The sequence below is a fragment of the Diadema antillarum genome, unplaced genomic scaffold (genome assembly GCF_040938485.1).
Source record: "Diadema antillarum isolate AM-2024a unplaced genomic scaffold, OU_Dant_1.0 seq00000081_RagTag, whole genome shotgun sequence".
Taxonomy (NCBI): Eukaryota; Metazoa; Echinodermata; class Echinoidea; order Diadematoida; family Diadematidae; genus Diadema; species Diadema antillarum.
In genome coordinates this window covers 1814544-1831817 of record NW_027271174.1, presented here as the reverse complement: position 1 = coordinate 1831817, position 17274 = coordinate 1814544, and the positions used below count along the sequence as shown (strand labels likewise).

The window sequence follows — 17274 nt, the reverse complement described above, 5'->3', positions numbered from 1 at the left end:
CGCTTCACCAAGCAGAGGCAGAAAATCAAATGATATTGGTTGGAGCATTTCTTGATATGATTTAAGCTCCGATAGTTGTGACGTCAACCTGTTTCAGACTTCTGATCTGAATTAATTGAATCGGACGTCGAAAAAAAAACCACAACATAAACTATTATCAGTCCATTGACAAAAATCCCCTTTCAATACTATGAAGACTATGAGTTACCCTCAGCTTGTAACCCTTTTATAGATAAAACCTTAATCCTTTGACATCAAACTTTTGTAGTCATATCCGATTCTTCATCATTTCAAAATAAATGGCATATATCACGGAAGTACAGACTTTGCAAATTCGCTTCCCACGCAAAGATTTTTTGCCAGTACGACTTAACATCCCATATTCTCCTTTGTTATGACTTTAAAATCTGGTGATCAAACCTATAGTAGCAGCAATTGGGATGACACAATTCTCTAGGCACACGTAGTTGAAGTCATTCACTTCTCATGATAGCCGCGGAGTCATTCTGATTTCTTTTATTCTACTTAAAAACAAAACAAAACAAAAACAAAAGGTGATTCGAAACGCATACCACGTAAGAAAATGCAGGTGTTTGTCCCAAAGCTATTTCCGGGCTCTTGTCCTGTTTGTAGAAGATCCCTACGCCGGCTTCTTTCGTGTCTTTGGAAGTTCGAAGAGAGAATTATCCCTGAGACTATAAACACCCTCACGTAAAAATCTAAAGGTTATACTCGGTGAGTGTGCAGTCATCTGTACGGCGATACACCCACCACAGAGGTAACGCACTGTCAACCGCAGTCTGTGCAACAGTTACTGGTGTAAGCGCAAATGCGCAACTAACTAACCAACCATCTACGCAACCAACCAACCTCAGTCTGTAAACCCTTTGCCTGCTACAATAAATTACTATCCATATAGGTTTGTATGAGAAATTTGTGCACATTTGACTCTATGGCACAGAAAGGGTTTAAGCCAAAACATAGTTCCCAGAAGGGCTCAAAATCCATGTTCAACCATTTGGAATGTGCTTACAATACATCAAAGTGTCTACCAATAAACCTGACTGGCTGATGCGATTTGCCAGGATAATGAGTTGCTTTGGGGTGTTTTGAGATCGAAACTGCGAAATAATGTCGATCGTATACATATGCACGCGACTTTTTATTCCAGAAGCGCCCTCCATATTCAGTAGTGGGGTAGATAAAGTATTTCGTAATGACCTATCTATAGCAAGATGGGTGCACTTCTCTCAGTGCTTAACACCTATGTATACTGCTGTGGCCCGATATGTCGATTAGCGATAATCGATTATAGAAATACCTAGCAACCACAAGCGTGTTTGCTATCAGACTGGAGAACTTCTGGCGAATCTTTTTTTTTCAGATATTTTGCATTTTATTCGTTACTCAACTGAAATCGTGTTCTTATGGCGTTCTCGCAGGCATTTGAAAAAAATACATATGTGTACATTCTAGGGCAAAAATTGTCAATCTGCAATCGTATTATGAGAACTATGTTTTCCCTTTAAGAGCTGCCCATGTATAAAACCTACTGTCATGCCTCCAATGCGTATACACATAATTATGCTCTGTAGGGATCGAAATACTCTTTGCTGATTGTCTATAGGCTACTATAATCAGCTCCTTTGGAAAATGGATTCCGAATTCATCTTAGTTGCTCTTTGAAATGAATTAATGATGGTTATGATTCCAAATATTCATAGACTTTCAATAGATTTGTTTTCATTAAAAGGCTGGTGACATGATCATGATAACCAACCAAGTCACAGAATCAAGGAGAATCAAATATATCAAAGAAGAGAAAAAAAAAACAACAAGTACAATTTAGCTTATTCTAAACAAGGTCATCGATTATGACTAGAATCATTGTTCTATTCTGATTCATGCAGTCTCACCTCATATCAAAACAGTCCGAGGGTGTGGAATATGCCATTTTGCAAAAGAAATGAGAAGAAAATCCCCTCTCAAACGTCTGTCTCTTGTGGGACATAAGAACTTAAACTTTTTTTCGTTGAATTATGATTTTTCTTTTTTTTTGGAATTAATAAGGTAACGATGACTTCTGAACTCTTTTGAGATTTCTGACAGATATCTTTTGGAAAAAATAAAATAAATAAGATATCTTTTGAGAAATGAGAAGAAAATTCCCTCTCAAACTTCTGTCTCTTGTAGGATATAAAAACTCATTTTTTTTTTTTTTTTCGTTGAATTTAGATTTATTTTTCTTTTACGTTCCAGGCGTGGCATGATACCAGTCATAAGGTAAATCACTGTCGTAAAAGTTTAAAACATTCACAAGAAAATGGCATTACGCAACAATTGCAATGCGCAGTCGTTCATTTCAGAATGAATTGTCAGCGTGTTTCTTTAAATGATGAAACACGCCACCAGCAACAATATACAGAAAATCGATTTCTTTCACACTAATCTTTCTTTTATTTCCTCCTTTTTTTTCAAGTCTCTGTTTCGTAAGTGGAATATTGTTTATTCAATACAAGATGTGCGCACCCAGGGATATGGATATACTTCCCATGCTATCGACCGGCCAAAGCAAATCAATTTTGTCATGGTGAAATGATGGGTGTTGACAGGTAGTAGACTGTGAGCGGAGTGACCGTCCAAACTTGTGTCAATTTGTTCGCTCTACAGATAATGCAGTCTTGATGGGGGTGAGGGGATTTTATACCTGGAGGCCTCTAAGGTTTGCTGTGGGGTGTTGGAAAGAAAGAAAAACGCGCGCGCACACACACACACACACACACAAACACATAAACACACACAAACCCCACAGACACACACAAGTATCGTATGGAAGGTATTTACACGACCCTGGATGTTATTTTCATATGACTGCCTTTATCTCAGCTGCGAATCATTTGTAAAGACATAAAAATCAAAATCACTGATCAGCTAGAGAGAGCCAAAATGAAGGTCTTACAAGATGCAGCAGCGCCGAGATGAAACATTCTTTCCCGCTTTCTTATATTTCTGACTTCCCTGTTATGACTTGGTCATGATGAGGCATGTTATGTATGATAAGGGGAAATAATTTAAGCCGTATGATTTATTACATGAATAACATCGTATGATTCAGGAATATGATGAATTTTGTGTAAACACGTCCACGCCATTGGTGTTTCTTCGGATTTTTAAGACAAAGTATTATGTTACTCCACATGTTACTACACTCTCTGCAGCACGACTTTCAGAGATGACCCTCCTAACTCCTGTACAAATTATGTGAGATTGAAGAAGTTCAGAAGGGACAATGTTTCCCAAGCAACAGGTAGGAGGAATGGTAGTATCACTTTAACCCCCTCCGTGCCAGAGACTTTGGGCAGCGTGCAGAGAGTGTACAGAGTTATGGGTTTTTCTGCGCCAATCAGCACTGAAGGTACAAAAAGTCTTAACCCGGTGAGGACGGTCTGATTTTCCTACAGCACGCATTTCTCATAGACACCTGTCCGAGTATACCCCGGACTTGTCCTCAACGGGTGGTGACATTTTGTGTAAAAGGCAGAAAAGTGGAATCCATAATTAGTCGTGAGTGCTGTTTAATTTACGGCACAATAGTGAAGTTCATGTACAATGAAGAAAAACACGACAACCCTGGACTGACATAGAGACCAAATTAGAGGAAAATTAACATTCCTTTTTTTTTTCGAAAGACAATTTTGTCACCTACAGTGAGAGCACTAAATTTAAAAGTACACAATCTCTGGACACATCATCAGTGACACATGTTAAATCTATGAATTCCCCCCGACTTCAGGAAATAAAGCAAGTGCTCTTTCATTCTAACAGAACGATGAATATATTTGGGAATTTTTTTTCTTTTTGTACACTATGACATCATCCAAATTACTGTTGTAGCATTCTTATTCAGCGATGGTATAACACAACAAGTGTAAATATTCACGACATTTATGAATTAATCGTCTGACAATCCCGAAAGTTCACTAATGTGATATACTAATACAACTGCTGATCAACTAAATCCACAGTAGTTTGTATATTCTGGGGTACTGGCATTCAGTGATGATCTTCGTTGTATTTAATTCATTTTCCATTTTAAAATATGTGTATATACAACCATAAAGTCAGTTTGGCTATCTAAATGCAACACGTAATTCAAATATTTTTCATCTTTACGTACATTGCTATACAATAAGAATAAACAAAGTCATATAGAATTGATTAGGGTTTTACTAAATAATGATTAGTGTTTTACTAAATAATGGGTAATAAATAATAATAATAATAGTAACAATTCACAATGTTAATAAAGAGCTTATCACATTAATATGTTAAGCGCCAAGAGGAGAGAGAAAGAGGAAAGAAGTAAGGAACAATTTCGGAATATTGATACATAATTTAAAACAATTACCACCACTCAGAAAATGTTTCTTTTAAGCAGACGAAATATTTGCCCACAATTTCCTTCTTGACCCATGTGTTAAAATGGATACCTGACACAGCTGATGACGTTGCAGTCCCCTCATTACAATGAAGAACCTACACACGTTAAATATTATGACACTGTGATTATCATCACTAGCTATTTTTAAGAGCACTGTGGCATAGTGAATAATACACTTGACTTTCAATAGGAGATCTCGAGTTCAAATCCCGTCCATTGCCTACTTCCCTGAACACGATGTTTTTACTCATCATTGTCCATCTCGAACTAGGTGAAGACCTGTAAGTGTGTTCTGGCAATACTAGGGTAATGATAATGGCAAGGTCCGCTGGTAGAACAGTGTCAACACTGAAGAAGCTACCCTGGATAAATAAGACCATAATACAGTAATGATAATGGTAACATTATTACCATTTTGTTTAAACCATAGTAACTGTAGTATAAAAACACCTATACCTTTTATTTGCGCACATTGTTTCAAAGTCACGCTTTAAGGAGTATCGATGCTCGTCCGCAGAACGTAATTCAGAATGTATGTTTGTGTGCATACACTTACGAATGCTTGCATACATGCACGCACACCTGCTTGTATCCATTATGTTACTGATGATTCCTACATTTTCCAGATTGTAAGTTGTTTTTATAATACACCCCATCTCAAATTTCGTTTATTCATAACTCCTCGAAAAAAAAACAACACAGAAAATCAGATCACTTGAAAAACAAGTCGATCTGTTTGAAACAGGTTAAAGTATAACAGGCTTTCGGGTTTGACGCATTCAAGCTGCTGAGGAAGCATTTAAACGTAATAGGTCAATACCAGCAAACAATTGGAAAGATAACACGAGCTGGATGTTGCCAAATGCAATAACCCCCTCCCTGCTCTATGAATACACAAGTTTTTGACAATATTTTCCACACAAAAACAATGTTTTTTATTTTGTTTGTTTTTTACACATCCTTATCTTAAACGTACAGTTTACCTTTGGGAGCAGTGATTTAAAAACTGTCGAGATATCACATTTGATGCATATATGTAAGTCAGTTGTATCACAAAACATCCTACCACGCAAAAAAATTGAAATACAGCCTAAAATATCAGGAAAAAATAATATTTTTTTCCAATAAACCATAACTGTGGACGGTTTATTCTCGAAACACTTTTATCATAGTTATTGTTCACATTTTGTATGTTTAAAAATCCTTAACATTAATCATACTTATTCAAATTTTCACATTGGTTGCTGCTATCCCTAACACACATTTTAGAACTATTTTGAAGCACTAAAGCTGGGTTTTTATTTCATCTGCACATGGTAAAGTATGTCTATAATGTTGAACTGACTCCCTTTATGTTTTCGAAAGAAATTTTTGCAGGTTATGTAACGGGGTTCTGTGGTATAACTAATTGGGGAAAACTCACAAATTCTCAAACAAGATCTTTTTTCCCTTTGAATTCTTATTCTTTAGAAGTCGTATAAATGAATTAGGAAAAGTACAAGCAAAGTAATCATTACAATAAACACATAAATTTGAATTACATATATATAACATACATATGTTTATCTTAAATATTATGTGAATAGAATATAGATATTTACATGCGTATTCCTCTTTTCCGATTGTTCAAATGATATTCAAACCTTTGTGAAACCTTTCAAACAACACAGAAAGGGTTTTCAACTGGAATATCGACCCTACAGTTCTATTTGGCTGCAGTGGACTCGATCTTCATCTGTTTTGCTCCAATTCAATTCTAATCTAGGAAACCCGTTCCACAGGAATTAGTTTTACGTCTTGATTTTATCAGTCCTGGGAAGTGGCCACTCCATTAACTCGGCTCCCGCCGAGGCGGAAGGATACTTCTGCCGACCGGTCGTGTCGGTATGTTTCCCCCAGACACTGCCGCTTTTTTCCTTTTCCCCCGTCTCTTTACGCCGTAAAGTCCGGCCTGATGAATGTTGTTGTAGGACACAGTCGGCAGGTGTTTCCTTCTGCCCGTTGAATTGAGCAAAAGTTTATGTACACCCTCGCAGCACTGCCCAAATCAATTATCGGCAATGTTATTGCGCGTCGGCTCGGCGCGGCAAGAGGGTAGTGGAGAACGTGTGCATACAAGACCTGGCAGGCATCGAGCCACGTCTACGTGTTAGAAGAATTAGACTGAAGAAGACAGATGGAGGCGAACAAACGATAACAAAAAGACAAAAACAAACACAAGATAAGACGAGAAAAGAAGGAGGACAGAGACATAACAAAAACAAGGACAGAAAGGGAGAGAGAGAGAGAGAGAGAAAGAGGGAGAGAGAGGGAAGGGGGGGGGGAGAGAAATGACTTGGACAAAGGAAGATGCAAACGAATAAAGTTAAATCGTATAGTAGCTCTATGGCTACCCATTCCCATGCCGGGGAGTTTGGACAGTGTGTATAATTCTGTGGGATTTTTAATACCAACTGGTACTCAAAGCACACAAATGGTTAAATCTTTGAAAAACACACAAATCATAATCCCTTATAAGCATGAAGAACCGATAGTTTTAAAGCTGTATTACTTCGCATGGACAAAAATTGTGCGTGGACCCTTTTCAGTTTGGACATGGTAGCAAACGGTTCGTTTTATTTCTGTTTGTGACTATATGTGCGTGTGTGGATGTGTGTGTGTGTGTGGGGGGTGTGCGTGTGTGTGTGTGTGTGTGTGTGTGTGTGTATGTGTGTGTGTGTGTGTGTGTGTGTGTGTGCGTTCCATCGATCATTTTCCTCTATGAAGCTTATTACTTCAAGTATAATGTCAACTGATATCGTATACATTAACCACTCTGATCTATGATAATAGCGATATCGTATTGGTTGTGCGTCCGGTAGGATATCGTGAACACAACTGAACCGTTATTATTATTTTTGTTTAACAGCACCATCATTGCTCGTGCAGCTTTCGCTTGTCTTTTTTACATAGTCATATTATTAGTGTTTTAATGGAATGAATGGTATCAACATAAGCCTACATTCCTGTAAGATAGAATGTACATAATAATTTAAATATCTGTTATTAAGCGGACAGAATAACATTCGAGATCACATATCAAGAGAATCCTTAAAAAACACCTTTAGTCATTTTAGTCATAAGATGCATTTACATTCTCGAAACTTTAACGATTAAAGATACGTAAAAGGCACACATAAGTCAGTCTTTCTTTGTCACCTATCTTTGACGTCTCCCTTCTCACTTTCTCTGTCTCCGTGTCTGTCTGTCTGTCTCTCTTTCTCTCTTGTCTATTTGTTTCGATTTACCCCATGTCTTCTTTCTTTCTGTATTTTTCCTTTTACGTTACCTTCTTCCAAACGCTGGTATTTGATTGCGAATATATGTCCATACACATGATTACCGTTAACGAGTAACATAAGGCGTATTATAATGCAAGATGGAATGGAAGACAGTGAATCAAAAACAGAAAAGAAAAAAAGATGGTCTCCGCTGACGCTGACGGCTCGTCAAACACGTGGACCTTAATGGACAGAAACAATAGCAGTAGCTTTTGTACAAGGCTGATCAGGATCTCTCGTTCTACCTCATTGTCAATTGACGTAAAGATTGAGTGAATCATCGTAAGACGCAATCATCATGCAAGTGCACGTGAAGTAACATGAGCCTCTTACAAGGACTGTTCACGACGCTGTATAGGTTCAGCCATTTTTACTCACCATGCTCTCTAAAAATACGCTAAAACATGAAAACCTTGAAAATCACTTTACGAATCCTCTTCTTAAAATCAAACGTACAGAGTCAAATATAGTCAGCCCCCAAAATCAGGTCAAACTTGAGAAAGAAACTTCGGGGCATCTTTTATTTTATTTCCAGGTTTTAGGATAAGTAAAAAGCATATTCACGTTAGCATCAAATCTCATAGAAGACACTTCGAATACCAATATCTACTCTCAATATAAGCCCATATAAAACGAATTCAATACCGACGTGTCAGAGTAAAAAACTTGGAAACTTGGCGGACATACAGAATAAGAATCTCCAAGGATGGGAATTACTGCAAAGGTTTTATCATTATTAGTGTTTATATTCCCCCCTCCCCCCAGCGGGAATTAGCAATAACTGAATGTAAAAGGCCCCTTTTTTTCTCATTCTAAATTTTTCCTCTTTTTGACGGCGTCCATAACCGTTATGGGGGCGCTGTGGCATAGTGGATAAGACTCCCGACTTCCGAATGGAGGACCGCGAGTTCGAATCCCGCCCAGTGCTTACATCCTTGGACAAGATGTTTTTACCCACAATGTCCCTCTCAACCCAGGTGTATAAATGGGTACCTGGCAACGCTAGGGTAATAATAATAGCAGGGCCCTCTGGTAGAGCAGTGGCAACACTGAAGAGGCTACCCTGGGTAAATGAGATCTTATTATTATTATTATTATTATATATATATATATATATATATATATATATTATAGAAATGTTATTATTCGATGCTTGGGCAGTCTATAATTCAAAAGTTCCTGATGATTCGAGATAGAAATGTCTTGTACTCTATTGTCAGGGATATTTTGATATCGAAGGGGGCAGTGGGCATATAAAGCTAATTAGAAATATGGATAGGCTGGCCAAAAGTGTAAACCGTATGCTCGAGTAATTTTGTTTCGAGTGAAGTACCTCCAAGGGCGACGCGTGTATCACAAACAGTTTGTTGATGCATCGTTAGGCAGGCCACTCAGGCGAGTCTATATTCGAGCATGTCCACTCGCGAAACGGACCTGGAAATAAAGGAAAGAGGAGGATCTATCCTATTTGCTCTTCACAAGGTTCCGATATATTCACGCCCTCACGCCTCGTTGCCGCCAGCATTTTATATAAACCCCAATTGATATTTTGAAGGACTAGCTCTCGATGAAGGGGTGGGGGATGGTGGCATATGCAGGGCAAAGTATCAGAAACTCGACCTTCTGATTAAACCATCCTCGGTTAAACACGACACCTTTGCACAGAGGCAATCTTGCGATTCATTTTACATGTTTTACCTTAGTTCCGTTTCAATATGATCAAGCGCTCTACCCCGGGTATAAACGAATGCAGGACGCTCTCTGTTCAGCGGGCCAGATCTAGATTGGTATAGCGCTCTTAAACGAGGGAGGGGTTTTCTCGTTGATTTTCACGCAGTTTGGCGCCAAGCCTGCGTAAACGCCGGTGCGGCGACAGGTGCGATACAAAGGTGCGAACAGGCGCCACTACAACCTTAGCCCGTGCCCAGCAGCACGGTTCTCGGCGCTTCACAGGCTGTGAAAGTGTGAAGGGCGGGAAAAGTGTCAAGGAAGTCCCACCGTGCAGAATAATTGAGCGAAAGATGGGATTTATCGGCTCTTGGTTGCGTTTCCGGAAAGACTTTTACAGAGCCGAGGAGAAAAGTGAACAGTGTCAAATGTTAGGCTCGGCCCTCTTTTTGTACCATAACTACAATGATAAAAGTTCTGATGCAGCATGGCGATATATCGATAAAACGTTTTGCTTCTTAATCCACTTATTAAACAAAATTTCAGTAATAGTGCGCCACGATACTTATTATTATTTTTTCCCGGTTACCTGCCTCGGATGATTGGTATCTTTGTTCTCGTAAAATGCCACTGATGTTTCTACTGCCAAAAAATAGAAAAAAATAAGCCGGTAAACACATCTCCTTTTACCATAGTCCCTATACCAACTTCCACACAATACGCAATATGGCTAGTTTTTAAGTCATTTTAGAAATATTTGTGCACTCATCACGTGTTGGAAACCTGGAATGTTGTGGGTATTAGAGAGTGAACCATTCCTAATCATTGCTACCATGCAAATTATGTAAAATGTGAAGAATAATTCTTTCAAATCATGAACTCTTTATATTTCTCAATTTCATATAATATGAATTGCATATCTAAACATATATGTGTTTCATTGTGGATTAGGTTTGTATGTGTGTGTTTGTATAGTATGTGGATGCGTGTATAAATGTAAATAATAATAATAATTAGACAAATTTGTATAGCGCAGCTACTATGTAAATATACTCAACTGCGCTGTGATGCAACAGAGCTCCTGGCATTGTTACTGATTAGACACACACACACACACACACACACACACACACAATAAATACATTAATCAAAGGCTTCTGAAAAAAAGGTAAGTCTTCAACAAAGATATGAAGACAGCAAGTGATGGGGCCTTCCTCACATTTTCTCAGGTAATTTGTTCAAAAGTTTTGGAGCAGCACAACTGAAGGCACAATCCCCCAAAGTTACTTTTGTTTTTAAGTGAGGTTGCTTTAGAAGCAACTTATCCTGTGTACTTCGTAAATTATGCGAATATGAATATGATTTTAGGGATATTAATTCTGATAGATGACCAGGTGCTTGACCATGCAGTACTTTGTAAGTAAGTAACAAAATCTTAATGCAATTTTCTGCCTTACTGGCAACCAATGTAACTTCATCAGGACAGTTGTAATATGTGAAAATCTTTACGAACAAGACACAAGTCTCCCACATGCATTCTGAACACGCTGAAGCTTGGTTATCTGTGAATCTGGCAAGCCAAACAATAGCCCATTACAATAATCAAGCCTACTGCTAATGAATGCGTGAACGAGAGTTTCAGCGACTTCCTGGCTCAAATATCTACGAATGTGACGCAAGTTATGCAACATATAAAAAGCAGACTTGCATGTGGTCGATATATGTTTCTCCTTGTAAACGAGAATCAAACCATACACCCAGGGTTTTCACAGAGCTCGATGGTTTTACTTCCAAATCTTCAACAAATATCTTACTAATATCCAGCTTTGCTACTTGTCTTGGTGTCCCAACAAGAAACTCAGTCTTCCCATCATTAAGCATTAAATTATGTTTGGACATCCAAGAACGGACATAACATATACAGGATTCTAAGTTCGAAATACTGTCAATGTGTTGTTCACAATCAGGACTGAATGAAATGTACAACTGTGTATAGTTAGCATAATGACAGGAAACATTGGGAAACGACGTTGAATACCCTTGATGAGATTACTTGTATAAAGTGTAAAAAAAGGGGACCGAGGCGTGACCCCTGAGGCACCCCGTATGGAACATCAAAATTCTTTGACATTACATCCTCTATCATAATCTTTTGCTGAGTAATACTAACTATTTGATGATGTTAATCTAATTCTTTTCTTTCATATTTCTTTCCTCTTGCAGCTGCAGGTACCGTCATTGATAATGTCTCTATGACCGTCTTATTGCTGTTTTCTCCTCTTCTTCTTTCTCATTCTCTCCTCTCTTCATCTCTTCTCCTTGTTGCGTGTGTGTGTGTGTATGTGTGTGTGTGTGTATGTGTGTGTGTATGTTGTGTGTGTGTGCAGGCACGCTTGTCCAGGTCTACATGCGTGCGTGCAGTGTGTATGTGTGTGTGTGTGTGAGTGTAACAGCCTGTGTTTGACTTTCTTTCGGGGAACCTACTCTCACAAGCATCTACTTCTATGTAGGTTCCTACCACACACAATTGTGTTTATCCGCCATGAATGTAATGTACTTGATAATGATTTCAATATTGATTTTGTGCCATGTAAATGCTATTTGCATATACTGCACTTATAACTTATTATTCATGTGTTGCTTTACGTTGTCATGGATGGGTGTTGTAAACACAACACTGCATGATTTGTGTGGAAACTTAATACATGAAATGACGTGAAATGAATTGTATGTGATAAAGTGTTAGTGAGTGTGCGTACGTATGAAATTCTCGGTAAGCAGTCCCTTCTCCCCTATGTTTAATACTGTGTTGTACAAGCCATCCTCTGCCGGTCCTTAAAACGAGGCGTTCCCCGACCAGAGTTGATCTACCCTTGACCCTAGACAGGGCCTTCATCCAGTTATCTATAGGCTGATTAGTTTACGCACTGGCCAGATGGGAATGAAATGGGATCGGCCCCCTCAATCAAACTCAGTATATACTGTGGCTTTAATTGCCGGCATAAATTTCTCTCGACAAGATAAGCGTGCACATTTTGAATATGAAACATAAAACCATCGCATCGCTTCAAGGGAATTGACAGTAAAATATGAAACTGCTGAGAAAAATATTACACTGCTGAGAAAAATATTGTGTAGGTAGCGGCCATTCTCACCACCCATTCCTGAATCTATAGCAGTAACGCAGCTCTTCCTGATTCGCTATCTGTGACGTTCCATGTTTTATTTGTATATAATACAAAGAAGGAAACACGTACATATACGCAATACACACACATTGGTGATGTTGTACTTTATGATAGCAACATCACTGCAAACTGCTGGATATTTTGCTAGTATGTTTGTGCTTCTTTTAACGTAAAAGATGAGAAATCCAAGTTTTTGAATGACGGTATTTTAATAGAGTTCATCTCATTGGTCCTGCAACGGATCTCTAAAGAACATTGTAAATTGTTAAACGTTGGATATAAAGTATGCACACCTAGCATTTCATGAATACAATATAGACTGCACATACATAAATATATATATCTATATATATATATATATATTATATACATATACATATACATACACACATACATATACTCATACATACATAAATACATATACCTATACATATACATATACATATACATATACATATACATATACATATACAGACAGACCAGTCTTATATAGCGGTCACCTAAGGAAGACGAAAAAAAAGTGGTAGCCATAGACAGGTGATTGCAGTAAACACAGGGTCATTGACACGGATTTTATGTCGAGGGGAATCGTTTTTTTATATATATATCATATCGGTGATTGCAACACTTGGTATATCTACGGAAGATATAGAATTGTTGTCTTCAGCAACGAATAGTTAAATACTCGCAGATTCACATTTCACTACTTTTATTGAGATATCAGACAGAGAGTTTGAAATAATGACTTTAGAAAACGGAAATTTTGTTTGTTTATACTATTTTCACGAGGCTACGTTTTTTTTTTCTCTCTCTCATCTTATACACGCACCGCCCGTTGTTAGTTTACACACATCTAAATTAACGTCGTTTAGCAGATAGCTCTCCAAGGTTTTCAATGATAATTATAATATCGAGCTGTCGTCACGTGGGCAGGGTCTTGAGAGTGCACCAAGCGTGAATAATCAGGGCAGGTCAATCCAATTGATCCTGTCAAAGAACTGTAGCTGCCAAGGGCGGAAGTGTGGTCTAACGCCAACGTTTTCCCAGTACACAATGTATATGAAAGTTCATAATGATATACACTTTAAAGTTCCAGTTATGATTATGACAGAGTAGCTACCACTAACGTCCTAGAGAGCATTAAGGCAGAATAAAAAGAGGAGGGGAATAATTATGAGACTTTAAATGTCACAAACTAATGGAATATAAAGTGTTTTACCGGAATTGAAAATGCAGCATATACTTAGGTGTTATTGTGACACCACTTTTGCGCTGTTTTTTTTTTCAGAATTGTTTTTCAGAATTTTCTAAAGTGTTCACTGTTTTCCGCTTACTTTTTTGTAAACAAGTTAAAATATTCCCATCAATTCATGGATTGCTATGTAAAGTACCTTCACAACCATCTACTAAAATGAATTTTGTTGTAGACATTAATGTTTTAAGCATAACGACGGATTGCAAAGAGGCTTGGTTTATAGGATTCAAAATCAACTACTATACAACCTCTGCGACTTCTACTATACAAACTACTTTGCTACTACAACGACTACTTCTACTACTACTATTATTATTATTACTACTACTACTACTACTGTATACTACTACTACTACTAATACAATTACTTACTACGCCTACTCTCTCTACTTATACTCTCTCAGCAATATTGACAAACTGAACTTATCTACTATACTACCTGACCTGATAGATAAGAATAAACAAAAGATCCTGAATGCGTGGTATGAAAGATATACTACAGTAAACATAGCACGAGTCGAACTGTAATGATATAAGCCAAAACTTAACTCAATCGAAAGTCAACGATTTCACAAACAGTTTTCTTAACCAATAATTCCTGGTAAAATTCATTTGTACAGACGGATATATCAATATGTAGCAGCTTGATTGACTACACACCCTGGGTTTCTGAATGAGGCTCATTTTCTTGATCATTTTTTAAGTATATTTACACACATACACACAAATCACAGCATGTCATGAGTTGTGTTATACAGTGAAAAAAAAAAAACACACAACCTAATACGAATGTCAAATAGGCTGCCTAAAGCTGACGGTGTCTAGCAAGTTCGATTCCTCTGGTACTGCCTCATGTTCCTCCCTAAAATAAGATTCATTAACCTTATCTTCTCCCTCGCAAAAGGTCATTGTGAATTTTTACGATCCAATAGTGACAAATTGATGTGCATTCTCTGCCCTCACTCTCATAACGTTTACAACCTGGCAACCACGAAAGCTATTATCGTTTGCAACAGCTTCTTTACGAAGTCACGTGACATTCAGATGGCGCCGCGCACCGCTGGTGTTCACCCCTGGTGTGTGATATTAAAGAATAAAGAAAAGTGTATTAGACTTACTCGTTTGGTGAACCACAAGGACCTGTGAGCTGTTTCTTGATATAATCCTCATGAGCTGTTGGAAGAAACAGAAGAAGAAATCAGTAGTTCCCATAATATGGTTGGAAAAAACCCAAACAAATAAACAGACAAACAAACAAACAAACAAACAAACAAAACGTTCTGCATTGAAAAAGAATGGGTCATCGCTGATTGACTGGTATTGCCCCCGCCCCATGATACAGGGTTTGAAGATTGGAACTACAACCATCATGATGTAAAACTCAAGTGTCTCCTAAAAATTGTCTATATGTATTCTCCTTAACCTAGTTTCAGAGCCAAATTCACTACGATTTTCACTACCGTATCGTTACCGCGTGGATTGGGTAAGATATCAATACATTTACCTTTGTATATTGACGGAGGAGGGCACGAGGATGACACTTGTTTTTAACAGCTTGTGATTAAGAAAAAAAAACTGGATTTGGGATTGCATCAGGTAGGCGGGACCAAATACCAGATAAAAGACTCATTTCCAAAACATATGCCGTATCGCTCACCCTCAGTAAAATGGAAAAAAGAGAAAGGGGGAAAAAGCGAAAGATAAACAAGAATCATAGATTCAAAATATATTAATCACGAAAACAATTTGATCTACTTTTGATACGATTTATTTACAAGATACACATACATAGATGCAAATAGTATGTACATTGTATATGCCATATACATTTTGTGTGAATCGTCATAAGCTATAAAAAGTTTGACCTCAGCTGGGCGTCCAAACGATAAACAAACTTAACAAAAACAAAATATTTTGACGATAATATAGCGATTTTCACGCAGATTCTACCCGAAGCATTGATACCAAAAAAAAAAAAAAAAAAAAAAAACACACACGAATATTATGGGCAAGGATTGAATAGATTTCAGATGATTCCACTGGTAAACCAGTATCGCAGTAATATGAAATGAAGACGTCAATGAATGTTTATTCCTGAAAATATTAGATATCAACTTCCGAATTTGGGGGTCTGAGATATTACGGAATTGAGCTATTCCCTTTGTAAATGACATGTACGTAATCATCAGTTGGTACCGTTTACTAGACGAGGCATGCGTAGATATCTTCCTTCAAACACGTAGCGTTCGGTTGATCCTTGTTATGTCTATAAGAATTTGTATAGGTAATGTACAAACCTTAATGGTCGAAGGAAAAAGAATTGAAAAGTGAGGATTCTTATGTCAAAGTTTACTATAAGGAACAATACACACAAAATGCTGTAGAGAATGAAGACACACGCTTTATGAATGTTTTATACAGCTGTATTATAATTCAAGCAAGGCACCGCAGCTTTCGAGAAAAGCTGTCAGCATGGCATTGCTTCCATTGTTATTCAGCGATCCAGCGAAACGTCACGGCTAGAACAAACGCCGCTCTAATGAACAGGCGGGCTCAAAAAACATCGCGAACGGCACGTTTTTAATCAAATTTAACATTGTCCTCTCCTTTTTTACAACTCATAATTTTTCTCTTCCCTTCGCCAGAGATCACGATGTGACCTTACCCTCGTCAGCTTCGAAAGTGCAAAAGAACACAAAACGCACCAACCATTTTCCTTTGGCATTGGCAATTACTTCGAGTTATGGCAGACAGTAAATTGTAAAAAGGGCTGGAGAGACGTGCCTATGACATGGTGACAGACGTTGTTAGCTGTCATTCGACTTTAACGTGTATTTGAGGAGAAAGCTTGTTCAAACAATCACATAGTCGGGGCTAAATTTGACCAGCTTTATGTGATTTATGTCAATGTGTTATTTTAGATTTTCTATGCGAAGCCCAATAACATTCGGTAACAGCATTCCTGTAGAACTGGACGGGGCTCGATATGTTTAGATACTTGTGCGTGAGCGCATGTTAGATTTGTGCGTTTGTCTGTCCGTTTAACAGTGTGTGTGTCTGACTGTCTTGAATAGTCAGTGTGTGTGTGTGTGTGTGTGTGTGTGTGTGTGTCTTTTTTCCTGTGTGTGTCTTTTTTTCCTGTGTGTGATGTTTTGTGCATGACATCAATGATATTACATGTCATCCCTCATGGCACTTTGTTTCATTTAGCTTGCACTTTCGCTTTGTGTCACCGACATACTACACCATGCATTGAATGTCGCCCCACCCCCACCTCCCTTCTGAAGCAGCCTGATACCATTAACCCCTTTGCCTCTACCAGGACACCATTCCCAATACGATAAATGCATGGTAAGCTCATTCCCAGTAAGTTAAGGCTTAAAGATGACATGCAAGTCACAT

The 17274-nt window shown here is 38.0% G+C and overlaps 1 protein-coding gene across 1 annotated transcript in view; it reads right to left on the bottom strand.

The window, feature by feature from the left end:
• LOC139726187 (potassium voltage-gated channel unc-103-like) overlaps positions 1–17274 on the bottom strand; it is a 220803-nt gene that overhangs the window by 140758 nt on the left and 62771 nt on the right. The window contains exon 2 of the mRNA XM_071637258.1: positions 14991–15045. The gene's annotated coding sequence lies outside the window, so the exon portion shown is untranslated. The remainder of the gene's footprint in view (positions 1–14990; positions 15046–17274) is intronic.